The following is a 14,739-nucleotide window of genomic DNA, read 5'->3' on the forward strand; positions in this document are numbered from 1 at the left end:
AGGGTGGCCAGTTCCTTTCCCCCTCCATTGCATACATAGCCGACTAGCTACATATTACACTAATCAGACTTCAGATGCATACTGTACAAATAAATTGTTCTTCCTCTGAGAATATATCGTCAAGCGAAGACATGAGTTTGTATCATTTGACTGTAAATTTGTTATTGTTTGGTTAAGTTATTAATAAGCATCGGATTCCTACGTAATTATTATTTTGCACGTGATGAAACCCACTTAACAAAGTTAAAAATTCCGAATGTGAAGTTCCATGCGTAAAAAACCGAATGTTATTTCACACAAAAACAGAATTTCTTGAAATATATTACAAACGCATAAATCATTCCGAATGTGAAGTTTCATGCGTAAAAACCGAATTTCATTTCACATAAAAACACATATTCACACAAAAAAATTATGTAGGCTAAATACGTATTTTCAGGAAATCTATTACAAACACATAGATTTTGCATTTTTTTTTGCATTAATTTTTAGTATAACTTTTAAATATTTTAAAACTAAGCCACTTATATCAATTAGATATGCGTTATCTTTCTAAGAGTTTCTACGTGCTGAGTTGTACGAGTATATACGTGATCCATTTTGTTTTCTACTATCTTTGGTTGTAGCCTACTTACGTAATAGTAATGCCACAAGTTCTGAGAAGCGAGAACTGCTAGGCAACATAATATTATCAATGTTATTGGAGACTAAATTAACATGAACAAGAATAAGAGGTCTTGCAACATAATTATAATTTCTAGGAATGCTTATTGTTGCTGAAGCTGGCGTCGTTTGAAATACACAACCGATAAGACCTTAGGTATAAACAAAGCTCAGATCTTTGCCTATTCCCATCAAAGTGACGCAATGCCGCGGCAAATAACTCAATAACATCTTGTGGTAATCCCCCGTCTGGTTTCTTCCAATAGGCAATGCGAATTCGCACAGCGGACTCGGTAGTAGAGTTGAGCTTAAACGATATTTCCAAGTATCTGTGACAACTGTGACTGTGACAATTAAATATCTGTGACTTTTATCTGTGATTTTGTCACACCGATATTTTATATCGATAAGTAAGCACAATATGCATGAATTACACAGATATTTTGTCACACCGATAAAAATTAATAGGAAATATTGAAAAGCAGTGCAATGTGAATACGAATTCTCTATACACGCCACATATCAGTGGTGTATATGGGAAAATGCAACAAATAAGTTATGTACATGTACCATTAACAAATAAATACTAAGCTAACTCAACAGAAACATGTAAAAAGTTAACCTCATATACAAAGAGGTTATATCGTAGTTGATTTTAGATATGGAATCAGTTGATAATTTTTTAATGTAGTTGGGTATGGAGAAATTGAGGTTATGTGATTATCCTAATCGTTTTAAAAATTGATCCTTTTTATTGTATATAATTTAATGGATAAATAATTATTTTAAGTCGTGCATTAACATTATAATATTGAATCAGAATAAAAATTAACGAAACATCAGTATTCGGAAAAACAATGGAAAATAATTACAAAACAAAACTGTTGTTCAGACAGGATTTTACACAAGATAAAGTATTGGTAACCAATGGTATTATTATTATTATTATTATTTAAATCGTATAATCATTATATAATTAATAATAAGATTGTGAAACTAGTGCTGAAGTAGTTTCGGCGAATTCGGATGTGAAAATCGTTGCATTTATAAGGATTTTTTTTTTTTTTTTTTTTTTTTTTGGTGGAGAGAGAGTTCCTCGGGTTAAACTAGCGCTGAGGTAGTTTAGGTGATTTCGGAAGTGAAAATCGTTGAATTTGATTTTTTGTGGAGATGCAGTTGATCGTATATCCAAGGCATAAAAAAGCCTAAACTAACCAAACCTAACCTGTCACAGATTCGTATATGCAAAGTGTAATGCGGAGTACGAAGGGAACTACCTCAACGCTAGATTAGTCGTTGATCGTATACTGTATGTCTAGGCATAATAAAAGCTTAAACCAACCAAAAATGACCTGTCACAGATTCGTATAGCCTATGCAAGATGTATAAGGGGGAATACGAAGGAAACTACCTCAAGGTTAGTTTAGCGAAATAAGTTCCCCATCATATCAGCCAGTTTTGTCTCGTTCGGTTTTAATTGAGTGGAAAATACTTGCACATTAATATAAATTGACAGTAAGCTTAATATGAAAATGTGAAGATCTCGGAGGAATACATAAAATATTTATAAAACATATATACAGACTAAAATATGAAAACAAAATGTCAGATTCATGATTATATTATTATAATGCCGCTAATAACTTTGCAACACATCATCACTTTGAAAAAAATAATATTGAACGAAAAAATAATCAAATACCACCGCCCGATTGCTGTTATTGTATCATGCGCATGCGCAAACCCACGACGTAGAGGTGAAAATATCAGTCACAGACGTTGCAACGGTGACAGAGTACTGAATACGGAGCAGATTTCGATAGCGATATTTTGTCACAGATATTTCGCGTCATCAGTCACAGGTTTATCTGTGACAAAAAAATATCTGTGACAAAATATCGGTTTGTGAAATATCGCCCATCTCTACTCGGTAGGGACGCACCTTACTAAAGATTCTACAACGGCAGGGATGGACGCGTTAGGGTTAGCAAAGAGGTAAATGGACAAATGTGGGGGTAATAAATATATAGTCGACTCGATATGCAGAGGCAGTAAGAACCCAAGTTACCTGATTAAGTGATGGATTTGCGAATTAGAACCTTTCATCGTGTTTCTATATTCTGTTCGGCTGTATAGCTTCGTTTATCATATTTTATTTTTCAGCAAGGAAAGCGCTTAAGGATAATAATATGTTTAAGGAACAACATATTTAATAAATGTAATCGATCCATTAAGATCTAAAATCATGTCAATATTTTTTAAATTAATTGTATAAAGAAAACATTAATAAACAAGCGCAACAAAAGTTGCAAACAAACTGAAATGGCAAGATCAAAGGATGTATTGTTCTCGCCAAACTTATACGACCTCACTCACACCACTCTGCTGACTCGTGCCATACCCAAAACATAATAAATCATACGGTGCGTGAATGTTAGTTATGCAGCGTTGTCACATTATGACTCTAAATTAGCCCAGCCGCTGGGCTAAGGCAAGCACGATGTTTTTTTTTAACAGAGAAGTTTTAGTAGTTATCTCTTGCGGCAAGATAAGCTGACCTCTCTACTCGGGCTGAGGCCATCTACTGTAATCCAACCACGAGAAAGTCTCCAGGGAATGAGAGGGAGCGGGGTGATGCTGTGAATGAATGTTGATGTCATAAGATGTCATAAGGTCACACACACATGGGTACTCGTATTTCTATTGGCTAGCTCTCACAGTATAAACAATAACAATTATATACACATTTTTATACTACTCTAGTTACAAAATTAGATCACGGTTAATCTCCTGGTCTTTTAATGCCTCCATACAGGAAATATTATACGCAGGAGAGCGCATGATTTTTAAACTGACGTTATAACTCTAATGTTATCTATCTACTTCGCTCCAATAGATGACGTAATAGTAAGCACATTCCTTTCACGGTTTATCTCCTGGTTGGAGAACAGTATGTTTGACAACGCTGTTATAAAGCAATTCAGTTATCGGATCGGCCAACTGCATAACATAAACACCGAGAGCATGTTGATGTGACTTCTTTGACTTCTTTCCTCTGAGCTGGGGTCGCCTAAGTTTGGCGAGTACAATAGTGTCTTAGCTGCATTGCCAATACAACGTATAACATTTTAAAAAGAAAACTTAGTGGTTTATCGTTAGAATTAATAGTAATAGCAACCATAATAATATTTAGCCTAGTAATCATAATAACTAGGGAGTAGATGTTTATGTGTCAAAACCTTAAAATTACTTATTTTTTACGTGCTAAAAATACGAAAATATTTGCCATAATGAAAAAAAAAATTGTTTAACCATGGCAAAAATAGCCTATTTAGACTGACCCACCAGTCACACCTGAGTATCAATTACTGCTATTAGTTGTCCGAGAATTGCAGTGAACAACAAAAATCATCTTCAAATTCTCCATCATAAATGCAAACCGATTATCATGAACAACGACTTAAGGCCAGCTCCCACTTACCAGAATCAAACCGAATCGAATCGAATCGAAACGAAAAGTCGCTCATATCTAGGTGGAATTGAACCGAACAGTATTTTTGAGTTTTGTGTTTTGTCGTACAAAAGATAATAATTCTACACAAGATTTATTAATTTTTCTTTGTTCATATTAAATTATGATTATTGTATGCGTACTATTTCAGCAGTAACATCCAATAATAAATTAATTAAGCTACCAATAGTGGATATGGTTCATTTGTTTTCTCGCGAAGGCTTCACGAGAACTTACGATCATACCCGAAACAAGAAATTCTGTTCCGGCAGTGGAAGAAATATTCTAGCTCCTGAATTCTGTTCTATTATATTCGATTCGACGCGTCGCTTTCTGCTATCTTCCATTTAATAATAATAATAATAATAATAATAATAATAATAATAATAATAATGATTTATTTAACCTGGCAGAGTTAAGGCCATACGGCCTTCTCTAACACTCAACCAGGAGTAAAAACTGCGTTATAGAAACACTACAAATTTACAAAGTACACACAAAACTGAATAAGATAATAATAATAAAATGTAAACAACAAGTAAGAAGAAATCAGACATAATATATAACATACAGAAAGGAAGAAAAAAGCATAATAAAATGTGAACAGCAGGTCAAAAATGAATGAGGCCTACAAAGTATAAAAAAATAAGACAATTATTGATGATAATAATAATAATAATAATAATAATAATAATAATAATAATAATAAATAAGAATAGTAATGATAATAATATTAATAATAATAAAATAATAATAGCAGGCCTAATAGTAATAATAATACTAATAGTAGTAATACAATAGTGCAGTACAAACCATACAATGAATACAATATTTTTAAGTATACACAGTAAGGAAAATTATGTTTATATATAGCTCAACTTATCACATTAGAGATATACCATTATCGGAAAATATGAAAACAAAAATATAAAATAAGTTAAATACATTGTGAAGAGAAATTCTGTTCGATTCGATTCCGCTAAGTGGGAGAGAGCCTTTATACTGTGAAAACTGTTTTTTCCCGGGCATATTCTGAAATTTGTCCAGAGATGTTTTTAAATTTGTCTACATATTGCTGAAGACGCAATCTGAAACTCGTAGGCCTATTTGAAGAGACCAATAGACAAACATCTTATCGTAGATTAAATTATTCTGCATTGAAATAACGAAGTCGATATTTAGTGTAATTACATTGCCTTCTCCCACGAGACTCAATTGAACAAAAAACTCTGGTTAAATATCGTTAAATATTAGTCTAATTAGTCTGTCTCCGTATATCGTTTTGACACCACTAACTGATGTCAAATTTAAGTTATAATCTCTAATTGCCAGGTGCACTCCGCCTCTGCTACTGTCACTTCTTGTAATTTATTGTGAAGCTGCTGTAAGAAATTTTCTAATAAGCCACCAAGTATAAGATAAGGAATGATCGTAGAGGCTGACTAATTGATACATTATAAAAGACATCCTTCAGGCGGAGTTGACTGTGAAATGACAAAGGGTTCTTTCAGTCTTGGAGAAGAAGCCCTCGACTCCGGCGCATCTGTCCGCTCTTAAGCTCGCGATTAATCATTTCATACAATGCGAGTCCCTTCTGAGTATCCGCACCACAAAGGGTTATCCGTCAAATGTCATATTATGTGTCACAGAACCGAGCTAACGTGTTACTCCTGTCATTACGCCCAACAGAATGGCTTTGTGTATAAAATACTTCACAACCGCAGTTCATTATGGCATACAAGCTGAAGTATTGCCACAATTATTTGATAGGCCTACACTGTTCATAGGTCTAATTCTTTCGCATCTTTTTCTGTTCTTCTGTTGTTCCTACCTAATATTGTCAGTATATGGGACTAATTCTCACTAATCTGTATCCTAATCAAATCCTACCTAATAATGTCAGTAACAATGGGACTAATTCTCACTAATTTGTGTCCTAATCAAATCCTACCTAATATTGTCAGTAACAATGGGACTAATTCTCACTAATTTGTGTCCTAATCAAATCCTACCTAATATTGCCAGTAACAATGGGACTAATTCTCACTAATCTGTGTCCTAATCAGTGGCGGCTCGTGATAAAATATTATGTATGTTCACAATTTTGTGATTCCAAAATCGAAGAGAATTTGAAATCGTACGCTTAGTCTGATATGAAATGTCATGATTCCAACGTTTCACTATCGAAAAAAACCGTATATAAATTCAAAACAACATATAATAATAATAATAATAATAATAATAATAATAATAATAATAATAATATTAAAACCCAGTCTTTTTATTTCCAATTTTTCCTGGTAAGCCAGTTTACCCAGTTCTTTACTGTTCAAAATTGCTCGAACAGAGTTTATTGCTTACGTTTGTTAATAATGAATACATACCACAGTCCCGTTATTTACAAACGCGTGTGTTCAGTAATATATTTTGATTCACAACACACTGATACACTATAGCCTATACCGGTACTGTAATCCCATTCGCATAGATTGATTGCTATAAATACATGCCAGTAAATATTATTCTTAAATATTATACACCACCATACAGATACTTAAATTCATACCACCATCACATTCAGCCAGCACGTGTTTGAAAGTCAAACTATGCTATTATGCCGACACTGAAGTATAGTAATTCACAAACTACACTCCCGTAGCAGCACTGTACACACATCCACGTAAGTAAACGTTCCTACAGTCAGATGCTGACATCTACAGGCTATTAAATTTCCTCCTCGAGATATAGCACGTGAACGATAGGCATCGATGGACCTGACATCTGTAGGATAGATACTCATCATGTTCACTTAACGCTTTGTGCTCTTGACGAGTCATAAGCGACCAGTTAAAGACAATTTTCTCCCCCGCATGCGTGAAATTCCTGTAACCATCTCGAAAAGAGCACGGCTTGTACGTGAACGGATGTTGCCAAGTTTACATAAGAAGTTTATGCAAGATGCGGGAAGTTTAAAATACTCGATTCTAATAATATACATCCCCACTACGTCAATACGATATCAAATAATAAAACTAGTCGTGCATTAATGGAAACAAGAGGTTCACGTGCTCTTGTGCTCTTATTGACGCACCGCCACTGGTCCTAATCAAATCCTACCTAATATTGTCAGTAACAATGGGACTAATTCTCACTAATCTGTGTCCTAATCAAATCCTACCTAATCTTGTCAGTAACAATGGGACTAATTCTCACTAATCTGTGTCAAATCCTACCTAATCTTGTCAGTAACAATATAACTAATTCTCACTACTCTGTATCCTCATAAAGTCCTACCTAATCTTGTCAGTAACAATGGGACTAACTCTCACTAATCTCTGGCCTCATCAAATCCTACCTAACCTTACCACTCATAGACTTTCCATTCGTGCTCATATTCTATTTCTCTGGAAAATATAGCTACTTAAATTACAAAGTCTATGAAACAAGCTTCTTAATTACGACTAGCTTCTGTCGATACTTAAGAACCTTGTTAACAACTTTTACGCTCTACAAGTAAACAACCGTGACTGCGAAAACACTAACTGATGTTCATGCTCAGCAAGCAAATCATGAAATTCTGTTGTAGCTCCTGGTCTAGGCCTAGTCATTAGACATCAAATTTATGGGAAGAACACTCAAGACAAGGTTATTTCCGTCCCGAGCCAGCAGTCTTGTGTATTATCTAATTGCATGTGTTCACTCGTCATACAATCGTGCTTCGGATTGCACGAACATCGTTCATATTGCTTGTGCTTTATGGTTTGTTTTGATATTCTAACAGCAAACTCTCGCCTTGCTACACAATAATACGAGTACACATCTGAACTGTTGTTTCAAATAATTTATAACAAGAAACATTTATAATATTATTTTAACAGTTATATTAGCCTACATGAACCGGTACGAAGTCACTTTGAAACTCTAAAGACTTTCTTTATTTCTTAATCACTCTCTTTTTTTCTTTATCTTTCAGTTTTTATTTATTTATTTACTTCCATTACTCAACATTTCCCTTCTTCATTTACCCCTCTTTCTCCACTGAATGATGTTGTTTAGACAACTGTCCGAAGACAGGTCTGAACCTCACAAATGATACCAACAAGGCACAACTTATGAGGCAACTAGGCCAGGAGATAATGGGATAGGATGGCCAGTTCCTTTCCACCTCGTTTGCACACATCGCCGATTAGCTACATATTGCACTAATCAGACTGCAGATGCATACAAACAATTATTGTTCTTCCTCTGAGACATATCGTCAAGTGAGATGTACTGCCTGATAACAGATTTACTTCAATCGGAGGGTGTCTCCACTGAGTGTTTATATATTTCATTACTCAACATTTCCTTCCTTCCTTTCCCCCTCTTTCTCCATTGAATATTTATTTATTTATTCTCATTAGTTCTGCCAAACACTTTCATTGTCTCTACACCTCTGTAGACTAAACTATATTAAATTTGTTTCATATTTTAAATACTCAACGCTTTTTTATTTCTTTCTTTCTTTCTTTCTTTCTTTCTTTCTTTCTTTCTTTCTCCTATGAATCTTCATTTAGGCCTATTTTTTTATTTTTATTTCTCTCTCTCTCTGTCTCTCTCTTACTCCACTGAATCTTCAATTATTTATTTTCATTACTCAACGCTTTCTTCCTTTCTTTATTTCTTTCCTTTTATCATTCTTTCTTTCTCTTTCTCTCTCTTACTCCTCTGAATCTTCATTTATTTCTTATTTTCATTACTCAACGCTTTCTGTCTGTCTTTCTTTCTTTCTTTCTTCGTTTTTTCTTCTCTGAATCTTTATTTTTTCATTACACAACGCTTTACATCTTTTCCTTTCGAATATTTATTTTCATGACTAGCGCTTTCTTTTTTCTTTCTTTCTTTACTTTTTTATTATTTGAATCTTTTTTTTTTTAATTGCACAAAGCTTTACTTCTTTTTCCTGTGACTATTTATTTCTTGTTTTCATTACTCAACTTTTTTTTCCCCCATTCTTCTCCGAATTTTTATTTTATTTTCATTACATAACGTTTTATTTCTTTTTCCTCTGAATGTTTATTTCTTACCTTCATTATTCAATGCTTTCTTTCTTTCGTTTTTTTCTTTCTCCTCCGAATCTTTATTTTTTCATTATACAAGGTTTTATTTCTTTTCCTTCTTATTATTTATTTCTTATTTTCATTACTCAACGCTTTATTTCGTTCTTTCTTTCTCGCTGTAGTATAATGTAACATTGGCTGTAAAGAAAATATCACATTTATAGTGAGAGGAATCGCAAAAATTTTTCGAACGTGTAGACCTATCTTATATCCATGCCAAGTTATACTTATTTGAAACTTCTGAGCTGTACGATAACAGCTGAGAGTGGCAAAATCAAACGACAAGATTCTTATGTACGATAATTTGTCAAAATGTAATAGACAAATGACAGGGTGTGACTGTCAAAAAGAGAATTGTTATCCCTATTCCATGGAAACGAAGATGTTTCATAACTGGAATGAATGGAAGCGATATATTGCGAGACGGCTTCATGTGCAATTCGATAGATCTACAAAGCAATCTTCAAATTTGGTAACTTGTTTTTAGTTTCTACTAGTGCAAACAATTTTACATAATTTATTTGGATAATTTATTATTATATCATTTACTTCTTTCTCTAGCATTTTCAATGTTGCAACGTAACGTATTAACGTACCAAGTAGTCTTTTTAGTTCTATCAATGCCTTTGTGTTTTTATAGTAATGACTAATAGACAATGATAGGAAATAAGAAAATTAGAATGTAAGTTACAATCTAATAAGTTGGAGTTTCTCCGACAAGTATCTGGATATAAAGAGAAAAAGAACAAAAACAAAATGACGGAATTTGTCAAGAACTAAACATAATGAAATTTAATAGGAAAGTTGCGTCATACAGAAATAATTTTACTGTTTAGCAAACTTACAACAAATGGTATGAAATAGATTTTATAAACTTATTTTATTTTACAATTATTTGTTACAAGAAATGCAGGTGGGCCAAAGGTACGAGTAATATGGAGGGATCAGCGGTGTAGGCATGCGTTCTAATGCATTACAGAAAAGAGGACAAAAGTAATTATTGGTAGTGGAGGCCGGAGGGGAAACAGATCTTTGGGGAGGCCGAGACGTAGATGGGAGGATAATATTAAAATGGATTTGAGGGAGATGGGCTAGAGAGTGGATTAATCTTGCACAGGATAGGGACCGATGGCGGGCTTATGTGAGGACGGCAATGAACCTTCGGGTTCCTTAAAAGCCATTTGTAAGTAACATCAGCAGCAGCAGTAGTAGTAGTAGTAATGATAATTATATAAAAGAAGTAGACTAGATTAAAGGAGGCACCATTTTTTAACAACTGTGTACTACGAATAGCAGGCCTATAGTGTACTGAGCATGTGGTTTTAACCTCTAGTACCCAATAATTTCCTCGGAATAACTTAAACTAATTCACTAGTTTTACCTACGTAATAATAAATGGATGTATCGCCGTCGTATTGCCCACATCAGACGTGAGAACCAAAATAGATTAGATTAAAACTTTCACTACTATGGTCCGTCCCAGGGATCTGTAGACTTGGCGCATGTGGGGACGGAGTCTATCTGTGCCGAAGTGTATTGCAGGCAGCATCAGTTCCAGGCCGCTAAGGGGTAAGATTCTCGTGGTAGAGAGTTCAGATAGAAATGATCCCCTCTCTGCAAGCGATTGCTAGAGTTTCGTTCAACGAATGCCTCCTCCCAGAGCGGTCATTGGTCCTAGCCCTCCCACATACCACTTGCACACAAGTCTTATTTCGTCTTTCTACTCCACAGATTACTGGGACGGACCATAGATGTTTTGTTTTTCTCTGTGCCTCTTCTCTCGAATTATCTATTACTGCTGTTACTATTGATTGTTTTTCTCCGTGTCTCCAGTTATATTCCTACAATCATAATGTAAATTTAATTGAAAATGTTTATTATAAATTACTTACCTGAAGTAGACTCCATCCATCTTTCTCTCGAATTAGTGCCAGATACGTTAACCGCTCAGCCAATATGGCACCTAATGATGGCACATGTAAGTTTGCTGGAGAGGTTCTGGTGCAAATTTCTGAACAGTGGGTGTTTGTGGGCCTGAAAATCACGAGCAAGAAAGCATTTTTAGTGTGAGTGGAGATGGAGGTTAATATTGTCGAAGGAGATTTCAACATGGACCTAGTTAAAAATCGCGTTTTACACTTTAATGATGGACCATTCGCTCGCGATGTCTGGTGTGGACAATATGGCTGCGATACATCCATTCAATATTACGTACAACATGTGAATAGTTCTAAGTTAGGCTATTCTGTGGAAGTATTGGGTGCTGGAAAGTAAAACCACAAGCTTAATATTGTGTACTATATTATTCATAGTACGCAACTGTTAAACAAAAATGGTTCCTCTTTTGGTCTCGTTCTTTTGTAGAATTACCGTACAATAGCAATAGTAATAGCAGCGTTAGTAGTAGCATTAGTATAGCACTACACTCCGCCGATTTAGTAGAATATGTTTAAGTCTAAAGAATGCAGTAAAATAGTACAACGTGGTCTGTTGTTGTGACGACAATGCAAGTCCTCGCATACCGGTAAGGCGTTATGTCACAAACGCGTTCACGTCTGAGTATTTCTCACAAAGTAGGCCTAAATATTATTTATTTATTTGTTTTATTTATTTATTTGTTTTATTTATTCATTCGTTTTATTTATTTACTTATTTATTTATTTACTTATTTATTTATTTATTTATTTATTTATTTATTTATTTATTTATTTATTTATTTATTTATTTATTTATTTATTTATTTATTTATTCGTTTTAGAGAGATAAATTTTAAACGAAATTATCTGCCCTCAATGAGGATGACCATAAAGATCCAGAATAAAAGCACTACAGAATAATTTAGAAAGACAGGAATTGTTTAGTAAAAATCCAGAGAAATGCAAACCCAATAGAATCATCAATGGCCAAAATATAAATGGTAATGTAATATTTGGATTAAATTCTTAAGAATATTCAACAAAAATTTTTGAATCTCAAAAAATTGGAAACCGAGTGCTTTTAAAATATTACATGTGAATTTAGGAAGTGTGCCACGTGCACCAAGCAAAAGACCAGAAACACTCCACTGACTAGTGGGAATGTTATATTTCTCACTTAGGTAAGGGATTCAGGACCCATAAATGGATTTATTTATTTATTTATTTAATTATTCTAGTAGAGTTAAGTCCATGACGCCTTCTCTTCCACACTACCAGATGTGAAATAACTTACATAATGAAACAATGACAAAAATAGTAAAGTCATACTTAAATATAAAAATCATTTCATGCACATTAACAAGCTTACGTATAATGATCTATTGACTAAACATGATACATAATTAAGTTATTTAAAATTCATATCCTAGTTCTACTTTATGATAGGCCTAAATGACAATTTATGTATACTCACAGAATAACCTATAAAAATCGGCTAACACAAATCGATTTCAAGTAAAAGTGTAATTTAATTCTTAATTTTTAATTTAAATTGATTAAATTGATTAATTATTTATTATTCAACATCTTGAAAACGGGCAAATATTAATGATATTGTTGACGAGTTTTAGGTAGGCCTAATATTTATTTTTTATGAATCCATGCGTTTGTTCCTTTATTTATTTAATTACTCATTATTTACTGAGTTAATTATTTATTTATTTATTTTATAGATTAGATATATTCCAACAAATACAATTAATTTGAGTTAACGTTGTATCAGATTCACTTTTTATAATGAATTAACAATTCTTAAATATCCAATCCTATATGATCGATTTTTTACTATCCATAATATTCCTTGACTTTCATCTCTACCTAAACATGATGCATACTGATTGTAGGATATTTGCTCCGCGTGTTATATCTAAGGTAAACATTGGCTTTCTATTATGTCAACGGAGCAGTGCAGTAGTAATAATAGCAGTAGTAGACCTAGTAATAATAGAAGTGGTAGTAGCAGTAGCAACAGCAGTAGTAGGAGTTATAGCACTAGCAGTAGTAATAGCAGCAGTGTTAGTAGCAGTTGTAATAGTAGTAGTAGCAGTTACAGCAGTAGTAATATAGCAGTAAAAGCAACAGTAGTAGCAGCAGTAGTAATAGCAGTAATAGTAGTAGTTTATGTAATGAAATATAAAGGTCTAAACAATAAATTTGTCACTTGAATATGCTGTTATGTGGCATAATCGTGCACAATCCCCATTCCCTCTCTTCTCATGTAACTGAACAGTGAACATTGCACTAATCAATTATTTATTAATAGGTCTATTGCCCAGTCTATAAAGGATGTAGATTTAGTGTTCTGTGAGATGGGTCGTTTTTCCTCACACACATTAACGTGGTTGACTCATTGCGGGAGGTGCTGGACGCCGCCATTGTATTGCAGCAATAAAACAACGTGAAAATTGCAGCCATTTTTTAAATACTGTCGTTACGTCAGATTCCGATTGTTATCGATCTGGTGAATATTCAGCCATAGATGTGCTAAATGTCTATTATATTTACTATTTACTGGTTGAGTGGAAGGCAAGGCTTTATGGCCTTAACTCTGCCAGTAGAAATAAATCTACTAGTACTACTAAAATTATTTACTGTACATATCTGCAGTGCCTGGGAAAAGTGGCATAAGTCAGTTTCCACAAACCTTTTTTGATAATTTATTGACAACTTACACTGGTTTATGTAGATTTGATTTTTTTCTGTATGAATTATTGTAATGAGAGAAATACTTACGTCTCTTTTTCCAAGCGAGCAGATGTTCCGTAAGTTGTCAATAAATTATCAAAGAAGGTTTGTGGAAACTGACTTATGTCACTTTTCCCAGGCACTGCAGATATTTTCTCTCAAGTAGTAGCAGTAGTAATAATATCACCATCAATAATAATAATAATAATCATCATCATCATCATCTTCATAATTTAATATTGAAATATTAACAATTTACAAAGAATATTAATCCTGATAAAAAAGTCTTCAGTGGCTTTAAATGAGAAGAAAAATAAAAATAAATTATTAGTGTTGTGTATGTTGATAATAATGACAAATAAAACTGGCTTTCTTTGTTTCATATGTTGATAATTGTCTATGATTCCTGTTTTTGAATCCAATTTCTTTTGATACAAATATTTTCTACTAGGCTACTTCTTAAACAATGGGTAAAAAATTAATAATAATAATAATAATAATAATAATAATAATAATAATAACAATTATAATTTAATATTCGAATATTAACAGTTTACAAAGAATATTAATCCTGATTAAAAAAAGTCTTCAGTGGCTTTAAATAAGAAGAAAAATAAAAATAAATTATTAGTGTTGTGTATGATGTTAATAATGATAAATAAAACTGGGTTTCTTTGTTTCATATGTTGATATTTGTCTATAATTCCTGTTTTTAAATCCAATTTCTTTTGATACAAATATTTTATAACTAGGCTACTTCTTAAACAATGGGTAAAAAATTAATAATAATAATAATAATAACAAT

At 33.1% G+C, this 14,739-nt stretch overlaps 1 protein-coding gene and 1 long non-coding RNA gene across 2 annotated transcripts in view; one reads left to right on the plus strand and one right to left on the minus strand.

Moving 5' to 3' along the window:
• Window positions 1-14,739, plus strand: part of LOC138695364 (protein gooseberry-like) — a 213,486-nt gene that overhangs the window by 89,882 nt on the left and 108,865 nt on the right. The window lies entirely within an intron of this gene.
• The window catches only part of LOC138695375 (uncharacterized), a 112,505-nt gene continuing 108,945 nt past the window's right edge, over window positions 11,180-14,739 (minus strand). Inside the window, exon 3 of the long non-coding RNA XR_011331141.1 lies at window positions 11,180-11,307. This is a non-coding gene — a long non-coding RNA (uncharacterized lncRNA). The remainder of the gene's footprint in view (window positions 11,308-14,739) is intronic.

The sequence above is a fragment of the Periplaneta americana genome, chromosome 1, assembly GCF_040183065.1.
Source record: "Periplaneta americana isolate PAMFEO1 chromosome 1, P.americana_PAMFEO1_priV1, whole genome shotgun sequence".
Taxonomy (NCBI): Eukaryota; Metazoa; Arthropoda; class Insecta; order Blattodea; family Blattidae; genus Periplaneta; species Periplaneta americana.